General features: G+C 38.9%; 1 pseudogene; it reads left to right on the forward strand.

Annotated features, from left to right (window-relative positions):
• The window catches only part of LOC117416647 (DNA repair protein RAD51 homolog 2-like), a 121755-nt pseudogene that overhangs the window by 49106 nt on the left and 49423 nt on the right, over window positions 1–23226 (forward strand).

The following is a 23226-nucleotide window of genomic DNA, read 5'->3' on the forward strand; positions in this document are numbered from 1 at the left end:
TACTAGTTTTAGTTGCTGCTTCATCGATTGCGGGAAGCACTTGCTTTACATGGGACGAGAAATCAGCATCGGGGTTGATTGAAAACGGATCACGGACAAAAACGATTACGTACCTGGGAATGCTGGAGTTGTCAAAGCGAGGGCTAAAATTGTCTTTCAGCTGTACAACAAACCCTGTCATCGTTGGGAGTCGTTTTGAGTTACGTTTCACTTACAATATATCGGAATGTTAAACTAAACTAATTTCTCTTAATAGATGCAACACAGATGCTATGTTATTTTAGTAATATTTATTTGGAGGTTACAGAAACATACTATCACAATTGTTACTTCTTTTTTCCTTTTTTTTTGGCTCGCCGACCACTGCTCTGTACCTTGATCTTTTGATTCAGTGGTTTGTATTTGTTTTCTTAAGATGTAAATTCACATTTCAAAAACACGGAAGTCCAAATTAGCACATTGGGTTCCAGCTTTGTAAATCAGAGCCAACAGTTCACTGTATTAAATCATATCACTTGTTTCCTGCTTGCACTTTCATGCAGGGGCAGCAGTGTGGCGTAGTGGTTAGGGCTCTGGACTCTTGACCGGAGGGTTGTGGGTTCAATCCCTGGTAGGGGACACTGCTGCTGTACCCTTGAGCAAGGTACTTTACCTAAATTGCTCCAGTAAAAACCCAACTATAAATGGGTAATTGTATGTAAAAATAATGTGATATCTTGTAACAATTGTAAGTCGCCCTGGATAAGGGCGTCTGCTAAGAAATTAATAATAATAATAATAATAATAATAATGCCAAGAATCTCATTCAACTCCTTATTATTTTCTTTTTGGTAAAAAAAATCTGGGTCTGCAGTTTCAAAGGTGGGGGCTTTACAGTTGTAGAGGGTATTTGGTTCAGTGTAGTTCCCTCTGTGTCTCTGTGATCTCCAGAGGTCACTGGTTTAAGCCTCTGCTCAAAACAGTTCCAAAGTTCAGCAGTGCTGGAATGGAGTGGAGGTGAAACAGGAGGTGTTAAACCGCCTAATTTCCTCTTCCTGGATGTAATCTTAGCACTCTGAAATTGATACCTTTGGCTGCCAGGGCATCTCTTGTGGTTACTGTGCCTTTTTATTCGGTAGGCCTGAAGCATCGTTTTCAATCACAGAGAGAAAGAGAAAAAAAAAGAAAACAGATCAAAAACTCAAAAGGTTGAACAGTGTAATCTGAAAAAAAGACAGCAGAGCACTAAAACGCCAAGAAGGGACTTTTTCTTACTAGATTTAATTCTAAGTGCAGTCTGAAATAGCGAAAGTTTCTCGTCTGGTGTTTTTATGAATGGAAACAATATGAATCCTTTCCCTGAGACTTTTCAGGAATGTGAAAAATAACCCTTAATTAGAAAATCTATGCATACCAAGAGTATTTTTAATATAAAGTAGAATATTTTCTTTATTGCTATTTCTTGTTTATGTTTATTCACAAAGCATTAAATGATGTTGTGTTTTTTAAAGTATGTTTTGATGTATTAAATACAATTTGCTAACCAGGAAGCATCTTGAAAGCTTTCATGGATACCAAAAAGTATAAACTAAGAAAATACCCCTGGGGTACAGCTTTGTGAATAGGACCCACTGATTTATCTATGTGAGAATGCTATATGTGTTTCCTGTGGGACCTAACTGTACATTTTAAAGATTTAGTAATCAAATAATATAATACCGATGGAATATATGAGTAAGAATCCAGCTACAGGGGTCTTACATTTGCAGTTTTGAAAGAAACACATGTTCTAGCAAAACTGTATTTTCATTTTGACTCAGGAAATAAAACTGTAACAGATTTTCTAAGACTTGCAAACTGAGAACTCTCTTTAACCTTGTTTAGTACCAGCTATGGGGGTTGATTTTAATGATCCAAGCAGCACTGGCCTTTAACTCTGTATTAATCCTGCTGAGATAAGGGGGGTTACTATTATACAAAAGTGTGCCTTTAATATAAACATTACTCAGGCACTTTATTTGGTTTCCTGATCTTTTCAAACTGAAAGCTATGCTAACTTTATCTGTCATCAATTGATCTGCTGGGTAATGGCAGGGGGAGGGAATATGTAGGTGAAACAGATTTCACATACATAACAGTGCCAACTGGCTTTTATCAAAACACAGAGTAGAGCCAAAACAAAATGTAATGTTCCACTTTCTCAGGCTTAACAGAATCTTTCTGTGCCAGAACCCCACCTTTAGTCTGATTGTGACCTGTATGTCTGTCGGCAGTTGTAGAAAATATTTCCTACTGCTACAGCAACAACCTCAATATTCTTTATATTCAAAAGGCAGTTTTCAAGATTTTGTATTCGGACTGGATTTGAAATGGACCCCAAAAGGATTATTTTGACATTAAAACTGCATGGCAGGAATGATAAACATGAATATTTAATTGAATTATTGCATTTTTCAAACAAAAGTATATATCAACTTTGGCTTATTTTAAAATAATGCAAAAATAATCTTTTTTTGAACCAAGAAATACTGTGCCAAGTGAATACTGCATGATGGCTGGGCAAGTTCTCTTTTGTTATACAGTAAGGAGCCCCTGCATGTGGGCCTCTGTCAATCCTTCGTGTGAAGGGAAGTTAAAAATTAGATCAATAATGATAAATGTGCATTGTCACCTTTGCTTAGTCAGAAATACATATATCTCTCTCTCTATCTCTGTCTAGCTCTATCTCTATATATAGTAAATATGGACTGGAGAGGAGGGCTATACTATTATTACCGACTGGGGGCTATGATGACTTTATATATTTATAATAAATAACATAAATAAATAACAGAGTTTTTGAAGTTCACACCACATAGTTATCAAAGTTTTTTTGGCGTACAGCTCTCTGTCTGGCTGTCATTTGTTTACATCGTCCAGTTGAATTTCGGTGCTTCGGCTCCTTGGTGTTTAGACGCTCCCTGCATCGGTGCCCTCATTGCCCGTGGTGAGAAGGTGTCTCCTTCAGAAGCAGCTACTGCAGTTGGCGTCCCTACCTCCCCTGACCATCCCTTTGGACCAGCAGTAGAGGAATTGCTGCAGCGCTCTCAGCGAGAACGCAAGGCGTCTTGGCAGGTAGCCTCAATGCTTCCCTCCTTTTCTCTGGTACGGGTGAGAACGAGACGCTGGCGTCCGCCTGTACTCACATGGTGACTCGGACGGTTCCGATTCCCACTGCCCTGCGTGATGACCTGGGGCACCACCTGCAGGTTTCCGCGGCAGCTAACAGCCGGGCCTACCTGCAATGACGGGAGGGAGCCGGACGTGGGATTCCAACACAGCAGCAATCTCGGAGGCAGTTCCAATGCCACCCCACGCAGCCCCCGCAATGGGCTCCGCCTCAGCCTCAGCAGCCCCAGCAGGGTCCCTGAAGGCTTGCGGCTCAGGCGCACTTGCACCTCAGACACTTGGGTGCTCTCCACCGTACACACCGTATTATGCACACCGTCACATTCGCCAGTCTGTCCGGCCGGGTGACTGGTTTACTACTGTGGACTTAAAGGACGCGTATTCACGTCTTCACGCCTATTCGTCCCGTGCACAGGAAATATCTCTACTTCACTTTTCAAGGAAGCGTCGTCAAGTTTTTCATGCTGCCATTTGGCCTCTCCTTAGACCCCCGCACGTTTTCAAAGTGCGTAGATGCCATCCTAGCCCCTTGCGGCTGCAGGGGATCAGGGTGTTGAAATCCCCAGTCGCAGGAAGGGGAAGCGGCCCATACGGCAATAGTGACGGAGCATCTGTCGAGGCTGGAGCTCACCCTCAACGATCCCAAAAGCCATTTAATTTCTGTTCTTCCTTACAATGCGAGCCTATCGGTCAGACGACAGAGTGGCTGCCATTCAAAATTGCCTGTCCCTGTTTCAACAGGGGGCGATAGTACTTTTGGTGTTGTGTCAGAAGTTGCTGGGTCTGATGGCTTCATCAGCCCTTCAGCTGGAGTTACTCCATATGCACCCGCTTTAGGCGCTTTAGGATACATCCGAACGCAACGTCGGCTGACCATGTCTCCCGTATGCTGGGAAGCCCTGCGCTGGTGGAGACGAGCCACTCACAAAAGTGTAAGTGTAATCCACTGCTGTCAGGTGTTGACAACGGAGGCATGCAACTCAGGTTGGTGTGCAGTCTTGGCTAGCAGAGTAGTCCGCAGGTCCTGGTCAGGCCGTTGGACATCCCTGCACATAAATCCACTGTAGTTGCAAGCGGTTCATCACTCTAGTATGCATTCCCGCCAATACTGTTGCTCCCGGCTTTCCTGGAGAAAGTACGGAGAGAAGAGGTGACCGTTCTCCTGCTGGCCCCCAGATGGCCCCGGAGAATCTGTTTTTCAAACCTTTGCCAGCTGCTGCAAGGCCAGCCCTGGGAGATTCCGCTGCGCCTGGATCTCTTCAGTCAGACGAGAGACACCCTCTGGCACTCAGAACCGGGCAGACTCCAACTGTGGGTCTGGCCCACTTTCTTCCCTAAGGTGGTTACGGTTTTCCACTTAAACCAGTCAGCTTTCCTTTTCTTCGGAGGAGGGTCGGGCATTGAGAGGTTATGTGGATAGGACGAGAGTGCTGTGTCAGTCTGACCAGCTCTTCGGCTGTCATGGTGAAAGGGCCTTTGGCCAAGCCCACTCGCTGTTTCGAGTGGGCTTATATATATTGTACTGTCTATGAAGTTTGGTTTGACTTCCTTCTAATGTTGATATCCCCTCTATCGCTCTTTTCCTTTCCAGGTGGTTCTAACCAATCAGATTACGACGCACCTCAGCAGGAAAGGTACTGCACCCTCACACCTGGAATGTAATGTGCCGGAAGGTAAAGGTGAGATTGTGTAACATATCTGTACCACTGCATTTGTCCCATAATAACACTGCACTCACAGTATACTAAATTAAACATGTGATATTTTTTTTTGCATAACTGTTTTCCATTCCCCCCAGTACAAAAAATCAGCACTCCTCATCAGATAGATATGCCACACCCATGTGTGGATATACTTTAGGTAAATTATGATTTCATTTTCACTATCACAAATACACATGTGCCTGCTTTGGCTACAGCAGCAAACAGGTACAGTACTTATGGAGATTGGGTTATATAGCAATTTTTAACTATTTATGTTTTTTTTGTTTTTTTTTTACTATCCATAAGATTTATGATCTGCATTGTTATTAATGGGTAAAGGTGTGATGCTAGGTGAGCATACATGTTCTGGTTGTGGTAAGGTGACATTTCCCCAAATTTCAGCAAACGCTGTGCTCTATGGCTGCCGTAAGCCTGTAACTTTACCCACCTTAGAAATCTAATTAGAATGTAGACTCTAAACAGGAAAGGGTCCCTTGCCTCCATCTGCTCAGGCTGGGGACATATGGAACAATGAGGCATATCCGATTCACAGTCCTGCTTATGTAATCAGATTAATATCTGACGGCTTCAGTTTAGACCTTTTTTCAGGTTTCTTCTTTCAAGAGCAGTGCTTCTCCGGTTCTGAGAAAATTCATCTCCTCTCTGTTTATTATTCGCCTGAGGGCTGTCGACTGTCGGCCAGAGATCAGTGACCAGGGTACCGCTGACCTCAGTTTCATGTACTTCTGTTAAAAAATAAAACTGGGCCATGAAGTTAGTTACCTTACCTGGTTTTGTTTTTTCACCTCTTTGGATTTGGTTCTAAAAGTACAGTGCAGTAGTACATTAGGTCAAGAGTTCTGTCTAATTTCCATTGTTTTTCAAGAATCATAAAAGCTTGATGAAAACTATTGTGTCGAGCTATTATTTAACAGCAGCACATCCTTTTAGTCAAGTAATGACAAACTTCCAAAAAAAAATGTTTGGCATCTGTTTAGTTTGGCCAAACTCTTGTGTGTTCATATCACATCCTCCAAGCTGTACTACTTATTGTACTTATTGTACTACTTATACTGTAGCTACTTTTCCCATCTGCCTTCTCATATGAGAGTGATTTGAAATTTGTCCGGTTGGTTTACATTATTAGAAAACACAATCAAACCACTAAGAATTGGGAGTCTGAATGCGGTCACTCCAAATTTCTTTGATGGAGGAAGTGATCTATTGAATACCCATACCAATCCTTGTAATGCAGTAAAATACAAAGCCAATTCCCCAAAAAAGCAAACCGTTACAGTAAAAAAACAGAAGAATACATCAATAGCCGCAATCTTTATTTCTACATGATATATAGCTGGTCTCCTTTGTTTAATGTCCGGCTGTAACATGGCAATAGGAAGAGTAGCTTTACCTGGTTAACTCTGTCTAAACATCAGCAATACTGTGCCCCAGCAGTCCTGTTTGATTACTGTAGGTTTGTACCTGTTGCTTTCTGGCCCAGGATTGATTACTACTGAGCCATCGACATCACAGCTAGGAAAAGCCTTGGAAACTTCACGTGAAACTCTGCTCGTCTAATCTTAGCAATCTTTGTCGAAAAACAATGAAACTGTGTGGATACAATGATTTGGTGCACACATCCCTGTGACAGAAATACAATGAGTTCTGGTGATAAATCTTCCTCCCGACCTGTGAGGGCGCTAAAGAACGGGAGGAGAAGTATCTGGAAGGGCTGGCCTGACAGTTCGTTTCCGGGACCGGGAAGTGGGTCAGCCTGGAAAGAAGCGAGACTCTGTTGTAAGACTGTATTGATTTGACAGGTAAACGAAGGGCAGCTGCAAGTAATAAGGCAGCTGCAACCGTTTACCTAGATATCATGCGGGATTACATATAGGGGCCAGGGTAACGCTGTTCTTTTCCTTCGTTTGGGTAAAGCTCGAGAGAGAGAAGGACTGAGAGAGGAGCTCTCAATAATAAAAGAGATGTGATACGTGTTTTTGTGTTGTGTTTGTCTGTGTGCTAATTGTTTGTGTTTTACTTCACCAGACAGTTAGAGCACATCTCCGGAGCTGTCGCCGAGGGTCAGCACAATCCGGAGCACCACTGCACTAACCGTCACGAAATACTTGTGTTTGCACTAAGCACTAGTACGACTGCACTCACCCAGGACTGGTGACCGTGTGTTCATTTTTGTTCGGGACTGTGCCCTGTTTTGTTATCCCCGTGCTTTACACATTGGTGTGTATAGCCGGGGATTTATTAGTTGACGGTCACCAGACCTGGATTATAAATAAAGCACTTTTTCCCACTGTATACCGTTGTCTGCCTGTCACTCCTGCATCGCATCACCGCTACACCTGTTCCCCTTCACTAGCCACTTTGCCACAATCCCTTTTAGTGCCGTTTCAAAATTCTGGGAATAATATTAAAGAAAATAAATGATTCCCAGTGCAAATTAGCTTCAGTGTGCGTGTTAAATTATAGACAATTTAAACTGTTGGAAACAGAAAAAAATCCCAGCATTTATCAGATTTTAAACACCTCCCTTAAGTTTTAGCTTCAGCATCTGGAGACCAGACGGGGAGCTTTTAGGCACCAAGTTGCAAACTGCATGTTTTTCAGGTGGGGGGGACGTTGGTCCCAAGCCAAGTCTTTAGTGCTTGGAGAGCTCAATAACATTTAATTCAGGTTGGAAGGCCTGTCTTTTACCTTGGTGAGGGGGTTACAACTGGCCTGGATAGCACAGCAGTCCCAGATACCTGATACCAGATCCAGGTGGTACAAACTACTAGCCGTAAAATATGGGGATTATATTTCGATAGGTGCTGCCGGATTCATGATAACAAAATTATACCTACACAGCATATTAAATGGTACATAAGGACCTTTTTATTTTATTGTGTTTGAATTATTATTATTATTATTATTTTTACCATTTTGACCACTTTTTTTAAACTTTTACATTGCATTCCCTGCCTCAAGATGCCCACATGGATGACTCAGAACTACATTTCCCATCATCCTCATGCTCACTGGTAAATCCATCTCAGTTACATCTGTGAGCAGGAGGATGATGGGAAATGTAGTTCTGAGAGGTCCATGTGGGCATCTTGAGGCAGGGAATGCAATTTAAAAGTTTAAAAAAGTGGTCCAAATTTAAACAGTACACACAATTCATGTAAACAGTTGTAGCAAAACATGGGAACAATAAAATAAAAAGGTCCTTATGTACACTTTAAAACAGATTTATATTGGACAGTGGTTTTACACATCATTCAGGCACTGAAATTAAGTGATCTAAACTCAATAGGATATACTATATACACTGCATATTACTTTCCTTTTAATCTGCATAAAGGTTTAGCTACAAGCCAGTTTCACAAAATCAAGTGTTTTTAATATTTTATTTAAGACAAAGGAAATTATGAATAGAAACTGTATTCTACATCTGAATAATCCCTATAATAGTCATATACATACTATATCTTTACCAGTGCTGTACCCATAGTTTGACTTGGACTTGAATATATAGTTTGACTACAGGTAATTCTTTTGGGAGACATGACAGCAGTCCTATGTGTGTTTGTGAAAAGTGTAACATGTTTTAAAATACCTGAAATACATCTACAAAAGTCAAGGAACCTTTTCACCTTTACCACATTAAGACTAAAAGTCTTGATAAAATAAGAAGATCTCAAGTATGACAGTTCAGTCTCTGTTTATTTTGGACAAATCCCTTTTTATCTCACAAGTCAAACTGCTAGTTAGAATGTTTATGTATGAATCTAGTTTGCTGAAGTAGTGAGTAAATTAACCTTGTTTTTTAGGGGGAGAGAGAGAGAGAGAAGCTGCCACTGTGTCAGTAAGCTTGTGGTTTTTGTGGGCGCCACGCTGAGCACACCACGCCTTCTACTGAACGTTCCTCTACTGCGTATCTGCACAGCATCTTCCTGTAAAAGCTGCACACCTGTATACAAACACATCATCTATATTTGTTTTTAAAGCACCCGGTTCACACCTCACTTTCAACACCACAATGGGCTGCTCATAACCTGTGCCTGCCTTGTTTTTACAGATCTCATGCAGCATATTTTCTCTGCTTATGATTTCAACTTAGTTTTATCCCTAGAAACTGAGAATCATTTTTAAGAGAGTGTCTTGTACTTAATGATACAGCTGGTTGGGCTTAATACATATAATATTACACACAAAACGTGGCTCTTCACCATATACTCCTAGCCTACAATAGAGGTTTTAGATTGCATTTGGCTATAATCCAAAAAAACTTTTGATGTCACATGAAGATTTTGAACTTTTCATGTACTGTGTGGTTATTACATGATTATGAGGACCCTCTGTATGTGTGTGCAGTAATTTGTGTGTCTATACATTACATTTGCATCAGATTGAGTCTGTGATCACGATAAGATTTGACCCAAAAGCTACTGCTATTCACTCTTACATTAGATGTTCAGACTTGTGGTACATATTCACTTCCTAGTTTGATTGCATCCTGTGACAACTTTCTAAATAAGATTTCCTTCACAGAGCATGGGGTGCTCAGGTAAATCATCTCATTTTCACACTGCAAAGTAAGCTTGCCAAACCCACGTTATTCTCATGTTTGTCAGGAGTGTAGGTTGATTAAATGTAACTGCGTGGTTCCTGAGTGTAGTGTTTGTTGGTAGAAGTGTATCTAAAGATCTACTAGATTATGTTTGGCTGACTGTAGAGATCTAATAGAGATCTAATTGAATTCATCCAACGCTTAAATTAACGAATTCAAACTAGTTTTGCTAGTAAATCAGTAGTAACAAAAATACACACTAACCCCATTGTAGTTTCCAGTGGTATATGGAGATTGTATGTCTGTCTGACCATATATCTGTATGTCACACTTGCATTTCCACAGATATTTTAAACAAACGCTTATCCAATTATTATGAAACTTGACAAGGATGTTTTTTAGTACAAGTGTTAAAAGTATCTGGATCTGTGGGTATATGTTTGTCTGTCTGTCAGTATGTCTTACTAACATTGGACTTTTTCATGTTACTAATAGCTCTAAACATGGAAGAGGATGGAAATCAAAGATGATCTTCTTCTTCTTCTTCTTCTTCTTCTAGGATGCCACATGTTCTGGGAAACTGCAATGAAGGCAGTAAAATTGAGTCTCATTCACAGCATGTTCGGCTAGCGTAAACAGCTTGAAATGAGCTGGAACATGGCTGGAGGAACCATATTGCTGTCATTAAAAAAAAAAAAAAAAAAACGAATTCCAGCACTTTGTTTCAAGAACTATTATACAATTTAAAAAGTAAAATGATTAAAACCTAACATTAGCTAGTAATGCTTATTCCAGTGTAACCAATTTACTGTAAGAACTTACTCTACTTAACATGTAATGGTCATCTTATAGAGATCCCAAAAACTTCCAGCATTGCTATTCTCAATTATATCTGTCTCCCTAAAAAGTACACTTAATACAAACCTAAAGCTTTATAAATGCTGACCATCGGTAGTGATTTGATAATGACTAACATTGCTAATTACACAGAGTACAAAGATCAGGATATAATGAATGGAAGGACCGTTTACTACTTGTTTTACAGTAAGTACTGCCAAACAATATGTTCACTTCACTGACTGTACCATAGAAATGGTTAACTTACAACTTGCATTCAGACGATGTATGGAATTGATGTTAACTCAAGGCTGTTACGCTGTGATTGGTGCTTTTGACAGTGTTGTGTAATCCAAATCAGAGATTAGAACCTCCGACCACCTGGCTCCCACTTAATCCCACTTCCACACCAAACCACTGATGTTTTTAAATTACTGAAACACAGACTCTGCCTAATGAGAGACACTGCCACTGAACCGGTTTATGGGAGTTTGCCAGAATCATTAGGCATTCTATAATTGCTGTTCCCAGCCAAATGTAAAACTGAAACAGCTGCTAAGCTTCCCAAACACCCAGTTTAATACACATGCATACCAACAGAAGACAGCTGAATGGTTTGAATTAAAATGCTTTGCCTTAGGGAGCATGTATGAAACTGGTGATTTGGTGTGTTTATGGGTTTATTTATTTATGTATTTAAGAAAACTCAACAAAACCAAATCAGGAACAAAAAAAAAAGTAGAAAATGTGAAGTAGGTACAAAAAGGGATAGAGGAAGTTCATGTGAGTAATTTTGTAATTTAATGGTGAATTAATCACGATAACAGGCCACAGTTTTGACCTTGACAGGGTACAACTGTGCCAGTTTAAATGAAAACAAGTGTTCTGCTTAAGGAATAACTGCGCTATTTTTAAAACAATTCAAAGTTTAGACAAAAGTGATATTCAATTAACATACCCCCTCACAAAAAAAACAAAACAAAAACAGAACATCAACGTTAAAAATTCAAATCTGCCAATTTTACAGGGGTGCCAGGGTATACAACCACTGTTGTTGAGTTGGTCATATTTACCCTTGCACTGGATGCTTTACTTAAATTCATTAATTAATTTATTTATTGATTTATGTATTTAATTAAAATTGTAAATATATCAGTAGATTCTTCTGAATTAATCTTTTTTTTTTTTTCTGGCAAAAAAAAAGTACATGTTAGGCCCATGCTTGTTTTGAAAAGGGTAATACATCAGAAAAAATCAAAGCCACATGCTTCACCATATTAAAAAGAACTGTTGCGTATAGTTTGAATTTCATACAATAGCAAGCCATTCAGAGGTTTTGATGACCAATGCTCTGTGTTGGTCAGCGACATTGTGTATGAGAAGCACCATTCTCCCACTCTCTGCTTCTCGGGTAATGAGAGCTGCAGTTTCCTATTAGATTGTAAGAGATAATTGCATTGAGCTGCACTAAAGTAGTGACATTAATAAGCTGGCGTCTGATTTGCAGAGCATTTCCAGATAATTATAAGCCAATGAAACAATCTCCCATTGTCAAGATCGTACCATCCTAATTTATTGCACATGACATAATGATGAGCTGGAAACTCGCTTGAAAGGGTAAAACTCTCACATAAATAATACACCCACTGTCTGTTAAGGCCCATTTGGGCATCCATGTCTTGTTAAATATATAGATCAATTAGTTTATTTTTTACCTGACCCTTTTTTTGCTTATCACACAAAGAGAAATAGATACAACAGGGCAGACTTTGTAATAATAACAGTAAATCAGCCTTTGAGTTCAATTTGTATTATCTAAACACCGGTATTTAGACAACTTGGATGCCTGGAGCCTCAGTTCCCCCTGTCAAACTGGGTTGTAAGATTGTAAGAGGACCCCACTGTAAACAAGATTTTCCATTCCAGCTGGGCTTATCCAAGAGTAAACCAAATAAACAAAAACATTATTTTAATTTTTTTTTTCATTATTACATCACAGCTTCTTAAGATGACGGATAGGGAAGGGATTTTGATTGAAACAAAATAGCTTTCTGTTCAATTAAGTATTGTAAGTAAATACTGAGAAATGCAGTCATGTTTCAAAGAGCCTGTTTACATTGGAATGGTATAGTGTTTGGGGGAGGCGGGTGGTTGATAGTACTCTGTTCTTAAGAGGCAGGGAAATTTAAACCATGTTTCCGTTTGTTATGTCTGCTTCGTGGCCGCTTTGCACTGTCTGCTTTCGTTAGAGTTGACTGAACTCAAGAGGACATATCCCCGTCATGCACATTTTTCCAGTCTACTAAGGTTAACCCTTTTTACCCCCGCTCAGACCCCACTGCAGATCAATGACACTGTCCTGTACTGGCATGTTTGTATCACTGGACAAACAATTTGAAAATGGAAACAAAATGAGTCTGTAATATATGTAAATTGGTGTGGTCACGTGACATGTCATGTGATCAGCTAGCTATGGCTCCATTCACCAATGGGTGTTCGTGGAAAACACAACTACGGTTGCAAGTGGGCCACGTGTGCCACATATTTTGGCAATAAACATCATACATTATCCAAATACTTTACCCCCATTTGATTTAACTAATTCAGTGTCCAGCTATGTTCCCTCATAACAGCAACTCCCCTAAAAACCTCCTCTGATCCCACTGCTAGGCCAATCGCATTTTTACACCCTTGAGCTTGATGGTGGATGTCAGGTGTTCGCTGGGTACCTGTCCATTAGGGGCTACTGTAGTGCTGTACAATAATGTAATCCCAGCTGATTTCATATACATCTATACAGCACCTGCGCTTCCCTAACATGCACACCATGTGGTCATGCCTTTACCGAGTGAACCACTTGAGAATCCCCCTTGTGATGTACAGGTATGTTTTAAACTTGCTGTAACATTGTGTAAACAGTCTTCACTCAATAAAAACAAAAAGATCACATTTTTATATTTTTCCTATATTTTTTGTTTCCAAGATAGTAATGTAAAAAGTTTAAATTCAGTATATTTTGATTGAAAGCTAACTTAATCCATGACAAGACATGCACTCTATTGATTCTGAAGAAAGGGATTTTTCAGAATCCAGATTCTGAAGAAATGCCTTTGGGTTATTAAACTAAAGCATGTATGATATGTATCAGTTCATTTTAGACCAAGTGCAAGCCTGCAGTAGAATTTGTTATGAGAAAGTTAATGGTACTTCATGTTAGTGTTTAGTTGTTTTTCGCTCTGTGCTGAGAGTTTGTGGTGAGTGTCATGGCATTTCAGGATTTTGAGAGACAAAGAGGCTTTAGAGGTTCAAGAAGTCAGTAACCTTTTAAAGTATATTACCTTTCACCCCAGTTATACCCCATGAACTTCTTGTATATATTTATATTCTCTATACTCACAATTTCATGGCTTCTCAGTGCTGAGACATTTTTTATGATACACATCCTGTGCTCACTCAGTCCTGTGACATATACTACTAGGACTAATATTTTAAAAAGTTGCAGTTCCTGAATCAATGGAACTGGAGCTGATTCACAGTTTATATATATATATATATATATATATATATATATATATATATATATATATATATATATATATTTCAGAACATGTAATTTGTGACTCTAGACAGCCAAGGTCTACTTCTAAAGCAAATAAACCTGCTGGCGATTTTTTGTTGGTCAAAGCCAGTATTGCCCATCAATATGCAGCCTCCTTGTCCTGATTATTCACTCTGCAGTTACTCCCGCTATATATATTAAAAGCCTTTGATTCATTTTAAGACGCCTCAGAAGGTTTTATGGGGGGAGAACGATGGATCCAGACAACTCCTTCCACAGCCTGGCACTGCTGAACTTTCCGATATGAGCGGTGACTAATAATCCCTTTCTTTTGATTATAAAGCCGCTGATTAATTAAAATTCTCAAAACCTCCCTCTTTGATTTCAGTAATATGTACTTGACTTTAAACATTCCAAGTGCAAGTCAGCTTTGTTTTTTTTGTTTTATGTATTTCTTTGCATTAAAGTTCTGGGAATTTCAAAACAATATTGTCAATCAGATCTGCTCTCATGCTGTTGAATCAGTTTGTTACGCATTTATGTGGAAAATAGAATTTTTGATAGGTTCACCTTAAATGGCCAAGCTCTGATTGTATTTAATAAAACATAATATTCTGCTATCAGTAGAGAATTACTCAACTTCAAAGGGTGTTTTCAGGCAATATCTTTCTGGAAAACAACATTTTGAATTTGCTTCGGGTTACATCGGTTGTCTTTTTTTTAAAAATTTTATGGACAATGCTGTCATACAAAGCCAAAGTCACTGGTCATTTTAAAAATGGTGCCAGACCTGTATTTATTACTTTACTACAGTGACTAATACATGGACAGCCTTTTTCCCTTCAAAGATGCACCTTCATGTCACTTTAGTGGGAGATATTTGGAAATAAAGTAGGCATGTTATGAAGTTATAAAAGGAACTGCATCATGCAATATTGTTTTCCAATGTGCATTAAATTAGGTAGTTATTTTCATAGAAACTATAAAAACAGGAAGCAAAGCTTTATCTGACTTTGAGAAGCATTGTATTGTGTGATTGACTTGAATTATCTATATCCCAGAATGCATCTCCTACTGGGAAATTGAGGACCAGTTAGCAAACATCCCACAAGACAATTTAAAATGGTCTAGGCCAGGGGAAAGGGGAAGATGATGACTACAGAGGAATATCCCACTGAATTAATGAGAAAGCTGTCACTAACATTAATGTATTTCTGTGTGACAATTTCCATTTGCACCTGCTTTAAAATAGGGCCTATTGGTGCTTAAAAAGGCTACATTTTAATAGTTGAAATAGTGACATAATTGTATGTAAACTGAACCTCTCTGAACTGTGGATTCCTTGAGGCCTATGGCCTACATATATATAGAGGCCACATACAGAGTGGTTTCTAGTCTAAGGGGTTGTGGAGTCTTGTGACAGGAAAACAGATAAAAAAAAAAACACTTTTGCCAAACCACTGTTTTAGCTGCTCTTGGCCCTGTGATCATGAATCGGAAAGACAAAAAGGGAGAGGGAGTTTTGAGATGGAAATGTCAGCTGGAGGAGTGGGTGGAGGTGTGGGCCGGATATCAGTGTGCGCTGTCTGCTTTTACATCTTAAGAGTAGCTCATAAACTTTCCCCACGCATTTTTATGGTCTGTATGTGCATCCATTCTTCTCTATTATTCTCTGTAGCAGGGCGGAAGAAAAGCCCTGCTGTTTAATCATATTGTTTGTTTATTTTTAGAACGGAGTCCCCTCCGCCCATGTGCAGTGTATTTTGTATTTGTTTTGTTTTATGATTTGTTTTATTATATTTAAATGTATGACGGCGAGCGCCGCAGGATTTATTATTTATGTATAGATGACGGCGTAGCCGTTTTATTTAGTAACGTGGATGGGAAGCCCCATCCACATGGTATTTAAAAACTCGTGCAGAAGGTGGCCATCTCCCGAATTAATTAGGTGATTTAATTTGTTGCTAATCGGGAGATGGTCACCTGTTATAAAAAGCCTGCAGCTCTCCAACTCAAGGTGGGTGTTTGGAGCGAGAGGAGAGAATGAGAGGAGAGAAACAAAACGAAACGAAAGTAAAAGGATCAGTGGCAGCTATTTGCCCAGCCTGACCTTTGTTTATATATTTTGTGTTCGTGATTTGTTTTTGTTAAACCTTTTATTTTTGCTCTGCGAGCAAGTGTTTATTTTTGTTTAAATATTTAATTTATTTTTTAATTAAAACGGCGCAAGCCTTTTTGAACTGCAGTACCTGGTGTCAGTTGTCCTTCCTGCTTCTGCCGTGACATCACCACTCGTCATTCCTGTCACATTCTCCTATCTATAAAGACCCCTTTTTACACAGTTGTTGTATTACACTTTATATATATATATATATATATATATATATATATATATATATATATATATATATATATATATATATATATATATACAGTGCCATGCAAAAGTATTCAGACCCCTAACCAATTCTCTCATATTACTGAATTACAAATGGTACATTGAAATTTCGTTCTGTTTGATATTTTATTTTAAAACACTGAAACTCAAAATCAATTATTGTAAGGTGACATTGGTTTTATGCTGGGAAATACTTTTAAGAAAAATAAAAAACTGAAATATCTTGCTTGCATAAGTATTCAACCCCTGTGCTGTGGAAGCTCCCAGTTTACACCGATGAAAGAAATTGCTCTAACAAGGACACAAATACCTTACCATTGGCCTCCACCTGTGAACCATTAAAGTTGCTGTCACATTTTCTGAATAAAAACCCCACTGTTGAAGGATCATTGGTCAGGCTGTGAATCTGAAGGAAAATGAAGACCAAAGAGCATTCTACAGAAGTTAGAGATAAAGTAATACAAATGTATAGATTAGGGAAAGGGTACAAAATAATATCCATGTGTTTGGATGTCCCAGTGAGCACAGTTGGATCAATAATCAGGAAGTGGAAGCTGCATCACACCACCCAGGCACTGCCAAGAAAAGGCCGTCCCTCAAAACTCAGCGCTCAAACAAGGAGACTTGTGAGAGAAGCCACAGAGAGGCCAACAATCACTTTGAAGGAGCTACAGAGTTCAGTGGCTGGGAGTGGAGTAATGGTGCACCAGTCAACCATATCAAGCTCTGCATAACACTTTGTTATGCAGTATGGGAGGGTGGCAAGAAAGAAGCCTTTACTCAAAAAGTACCATCTGAAAGCACGTCTGGAGTTTGCCAGAAAGCATGAGAGTGACCCAGCTGCGATGTGGGAAAAGCATTTGTGGTCAGATGAGACCAAGATAGAGCTTTTTGGCCAAAACTCAAAGCGCTATGTGTGGCGCAAGCCTAACACTGCCCATGCCTCAAGACACACCATCCCTACAGTGAAGTATGGTGGTGGCACCATCATGCTGTGGGGATGCTTCTCATCAGCAGGGACTGGGCATCTTGTTAAAATTGAAGGAAGAATGGATGGAGCAAAATACAGGGAAATACTGCAAGAGAACCTGCTTCAGTCCGCTAAAAAACTGAAGCTTGGGAGGAAATTCACCTTTCAGCAGGACAATGATCCCAAGCACAAGGCCAAAGCAACATTGGAGTGGCTCAAGAACCAAAAAGTGAATGTCCTACAGTGGCCCAGTCAAAGTCCTGATCTCAATCCCATTGAGAATCTGTGGCACTATTTGAAAATTGCGGTCCACAAGCATCGTCCAACCAACCTGAACAACCTGGAGCAAATCTGCCAAGAAGAATGGGCCAAAATCACTCTGACACTGTGTTCAAAGCTGGTACATACTTACCCCAAAAGACATAAAGCTGTTATTGCAGCGAAAGGTGGCTCTACCAAATATTAATGTGTGGGAGTTGAATACTTATGCAAGCAAGATATTTCAGTTTTTTTTATTTTTCTTAAAACTATTTCCCAACATAAAACCAGTGTCACCTTACAATAATTGATTTTGAGTTTCAGTGTTTTAAAATAAAATATCAAACAGAACGAAATTTCAATGTACCATTTGTAATTCAGTAATATGAGAGAATTGGTCAGGGGGCTGAATACTTTTGCAAGGCACTGTATATATATATATATATATATATATATATATATATATATATATATATATATATATATATAATCTATGCTCCAAAACTTGTTGGTTTTTTTCACTAGTAGTGGTCCCTGAAGCATAATAAAGCAACTATCCTCAGCCGATCTTCCTTCATAACCGTGCAGCAGTGAAAAGACCAGTGCAGCACTCCCTATGGTTCTCCAGATCCAAACCACGTTTGCATGACTTACCCTGGTTTTACAATTTTCAAGACATTAAAAAATAACAGCACTGTGTGTGCTTCATTTAAAGATTCTTTATACATCGCAGTTAATCTTTTTGTAATTTTTGTTTTCATGTTTTGAACTGGATAAAAAAGCCTCTTTTTGTGTAAAATAATTTATTTGTCTATACTGGATTTTAGTGTTTAGTCTGTGAATGATACCATATGCATTTTTTAAGATTTATTATTTTTTCCAGGAAATGTTTTGAGGAAATGAAAGCTGCTGATTTGAGATGCGAAAGGGGCGTCTGAATATATTATCTTCGCTTAGAAAAATTGCAGGATGTAACTTCTGTTCAAAACAGAGGTTTATAAAAAGATTCTGTTTACATGAGGGCAGTGTTCTTTCACAACTCTGTGGCTTCTTTCCTCTGGGGCTCAGATCAAACAGGATGACACATGCATTATGCAATATTTTAAGCAGAACCTTATGTATGTCTTAACTTGCTGCCAGCTTTCTTTCCAAAGGAACGCCCTTCACCTCGACTCCTCACAACAAGAAAAAATGGCTGAATGTGAGAAAACTGCTGAATAGCAATTCTGTGACTTAACAGAAAATGAATTACAAAACATACTACAAAAGAAAGATGCTCCAAACACTGAAGGCCTCATTCACTTAATGGCGGTAAATAACCAGAATTACCGCGTGGTAAAATGAACATTTTGGGTAAAATGAACATTTTTGTTTTGTTCTATAAACTACTGACAACATTTCTCCCAAATTCCAAATAAAAATATTGTCATTTAGAGCATTTATTTGCAGAAAATGACAACTGGTCAAAATAACAAAAAAGATGCAGTGTTGTCAGACCTTGAAGAATGCAAAGAAAATAAGTTCATATTCATTTTTAAACAACACAATACTAATGTTTTAACTTAGGAAGAGTTCAGAAATCAATATTTGGTGGAATAACCCTGATTTTCAAGCACAGCTTTCATGCGTCTTGGCATGCTCTCCACCAGTCTTTCACATTGATGTTGGGTGACTTTATGCCACTCCTGGTGCAAAAATTTAAGCAGCTCGGGCTGGCCATGACAGGGTCTTGATCTGGTGGTCCTCCATCCACACCTTTATTGACCTGGCTGTGTGGCATGGAGCATTGTCCTGCTGGAAAAACCAATCCTCAGAGTTGGGGAACATTGTCTTCTTCCAGGACAACCTTGTACTTGGCTTGAAGAAATGTTAACTGTAAACCTGAAATGACAAAACCAAAGCTTTTGTGATTTTCTTTATAAAAACAGAAATTATTTTTTATGAAAACCATAGATACCATCAAAATATTAGTAAATGATATAACATCATATATGCCACTGGAGCCTAGCAACTTAAAATATTAATAATAAAAAAAAAAAACATTAACAGTAACTCAAACTTTCCCCATGCATTTCTAAGGTCTGTATGTGCACCCATTCTCTATTATTCTCTATCTACATTGTATAAGACTAAGCATAGACGTAAACAGGTGGTGTTTCTCCCTCTGTTACATTGTCTATCACTACAAAGGCAGACACACAACTGAAATCAATGCTGAAATTAATGATGCAGTGTATCTACTAAGAAAGCAGTCAGCTCCTCAGAATTAGCAGTTGTAAAGCTCTGTGGAATGAAAATAATGTACAAAACACAGTTGCTTTGATCATCAGTGGCCTTGTCGCATAACACGCAAACAGACTCATTCATTCACTTTGCCATTTAATTATTCTTCGTGTGCTGCATACACTTTAGGGAGATGCTCTCGTCTGAGTGTGTCACTGTTAGGCATGCAGCTCCACAATTGGGGATTTTTTTCATTAAAAATAATTCTTAATATTTCATTGACTAGCCGTTGTATCAGTATGTTCGTTGCACTAAGGCTTCCACTAAGTCAAACGTGTTGACATTACATGATTCTCCACTTATTGTGCTCTTTTTAAACAGTCCTGTGATTGTGACCTGCTTGTTCGGTAATTGTTTAGCCTGAACTTCACGTTTGATTTTCTTGTTTTTGTGTACAGCTCTGTCAAGATGCTTGTCAAAAGACACATTACAAGTTGAGCCAAACAGAATCCCACCATCTGCATGCAAAGTCCCCTTTTCGTAGCTCTGAACGCGATCTTCTGTTGAAATTAATTGAGCTTTTTGGGAGTTGTCAGCTGTCTGCATTTTTTTTTGTTAATCACACTGCAAGCTAATAAATCAACACTATTTAAACAGCCATTTTAAAATTCCCGCCTTTGACTCCCATGTTGCGTCATTGTACGGTATGAGGAATTCACCAATCATGAAGCCGGTGTTTGTTTGACCCCGTTGCCGTAGTAACCAAATGCACGGCATTGAGCCAGACCGTGTACAGCTACTGTAGCGCTGCTTCTACTTGATAAAAGTATGAAATGAACAGGGGAGGTGAAGAGTAATGTCAAATAGTTATTATTACTAGTTATTACTGCCTTTTTACACAGCCCTAGTAACGTCTGCCTGGTCCGAATACTCTCTCCCTGACTCTCGCTCTCCTGTGCAGCACTTCTGCTGGTTCTGTGACACCGCCTGGTTTCAATTCACACACGCAGAGGCACTTGGTAAAGTTAGCACCTTTAAGTGAATATGGTTTTCATATCAAGCACCTCCCTCGCAGAATTAGGGGAAACAATTTAAATACATTTACATAAATTAACATTATTAATTGGATTTAAATGACTCACACGCTGTATCTCTTTACACGCGATTCATTCCACGTGCAAGGTCATGTGCCACTGCTTAGTGAATGCAGCAGGTGCACAAAACACACAGTAAGGGGCTTTCTGCATGCAAAACACGTTACCGCTGTTTAGTGCATGAGGCCCTAAAATGGTGATTAAAACGTCATTGTCACTGTTTTCTGACTTTCTGAAATTCAAACAAACAATTCGATGATGTAAACAAATATGACGGCAGGGATATAAACTGGATTATGCAGCAGTCAGCAAGCCAGACAGAGAGCTTTACGCCATAAAGACTTTGAGAACTATGCGGTATGAACTGCAAAAAAAAAAAAATTCTGTTATTTATTTATTTACTTATATATCAGCTATATTTGAACAAAATATATAAAGTCATATTCACTATCCAGCCTTGCCTCACTTATTTTCTTGACTGATTCATATATTAAATATGTACTGCAAAATTAAAGGAAAATTAAAATAAAAAAATAAAAATAAAATTAAATAAATGCCCCTGCAGCTTATATTTATATATATATATATAATGTCGAAACTTTTTTGTTATTCATTACTGTATTATAGTTAGAGTTAACAAAACCATTCCATAAATCTTACCTGTCATTCACTTTCACTCGCTATATTGGTGTTTTTATTTTAAAACAAGATATCTTTCACACCCTTTGTCATTTCACCTTTCAACTCCTTTTTTTTTTTTGGTCTGCAGCCAACCAGCTGCTTCCTCAAATGACTGGCATACTTTGCAACCAGTACTTGAAGACACTGCCAAGTTGAAATAACAATAAAAATAACTCGCTCCACCAGTGCTGCACATTCCCAACCTTAGGATCTACCTCTCCTACCTGTTCCAGGACTGGGCACAATTTGCTAATAAACCTACAGCAAACCTAGAGGTACCAAAACACAACCCTTCCAAGTGCAGCCAAGCAGCTCCTATTAATTTAAAGGGTTCATCTTTAAAATAATGCTGAACAGTTTCTATTTTTCCAAATAGGGTATTCATAGAACTAATTTCCGAGCGCAAAAACATTAATAATGATTCCTTTGTAGTCCCAGTATTCAAAGTTGGAAGTGTGACAGCAGTAACTACAGCCTATTCTGCTGCAAAATGTCACCCAATTGACATCATTTAGGGTCTAAGATACACCAAAAACAAACAGAAAAAAATGTTGATGCTAATTTCCCATATCTGATGGTGTCATTCTCTCTATGTAAAACACGTTTTTCTATTTCAGTAATGAAGATGAGAAATCTAGCAATTTTATACAGTTGAATCTGGGTTTAAAAAGGCATTAGAAAAGCGTACCTTTCCAGGACTTTAGTTATGTCACTTGCATACTAGTGATGGGAATCGTGTTAACAAGAGGAATCAGACCTTCCTCACTGGTGGAGACCGATTCATTGTTCATAGGTCTTTGCATAGTTTTTCAGTATGAACATTAGTTGGAAATTATCAATGTGTACTTCATCATCACCAGAAACGAAAAATCTATAATTAAATTAATCTGTGCAACACTGCTTTATAAACGTATGCAAATACTGTGCTCTGAAATTGCATTCATTTATTGATTTTCTTGAGTCCCCAGTAAGTGCAGACGGGGAGTCGGGGTATGTTACCGCAGCCCTGGGGAACACATGGAGCCACAGCGTCAATACCAGACTGATTGTACAGTACTTGGACTCACAACGAAGACAGGTAAGGTTTGATCATGGGGCACCAAGGCACATTCAACTGTGTTATTGTGGTTTTAAAACATGAAAGCAGTGCATTAGTGTGATAAGACTACTGCGATCTGATCCCATGCATTTGTACTGACAGAATTACATGAGTTAAAATACTTTTCAACAATTTGTCTGGGCCACTTTATAATTTATCTTTGGATACCACCTTTTGTGAAACTTTTCTAGAAACACTACTTTGTTTAGTGTAAGAGAATTTCGTATTACTTGTAGTTAGAAATCATAAATTATAATCGAATAAATGTAATCGTAGATACAAGCAAGTAGGCACACACAAGAAGACTTTGTTTTCAAGTCTTTGCTTAAAGGCTTGTTTTGTGTTGTGGGTATTATACTGTTTTTTTTCTTCCTTTTCTCTTGAGCAGCCTGGGTTATACGATGCCAGGAAAACTGGAATTCGCTCTCCCTGGACTCTTTCCTGAGTATCGAAGCAGCTGAATAAACAATTGCTTTGAGCCCTTGCTATGAAACAAACCCCAAAAATCTGGCATCAGACTGGGAGCATAACAAAAACAAACTTCTTGGCTCAAAATAAGGCCAGCTGATTTGATTGGTGGGTGAGATCTGGGGTCATAGCACTCAGCCGTCTGACCTGGCAGTCAGTCAGATGTATCTCCAATAGGAACACTTTAAGAGGTACAGGCAGCTCAGTGGTTACAGGGTAGGG

Source organism: Acipenser ruthenus, chromosome 18, assembly GCF_902713425.1.
Source record: "Acipenser ruthenus chromosome 18, fAciRut3.2 maternal haplotype, whole genome shotgun sequence".
NCBI classification, from domain to species: Eukaryota; Metazoa; Chordata; class Actinopteri; order Acipenseriformes; family Acipenseridae; genus Acipenser; species Acipenser ruthenus.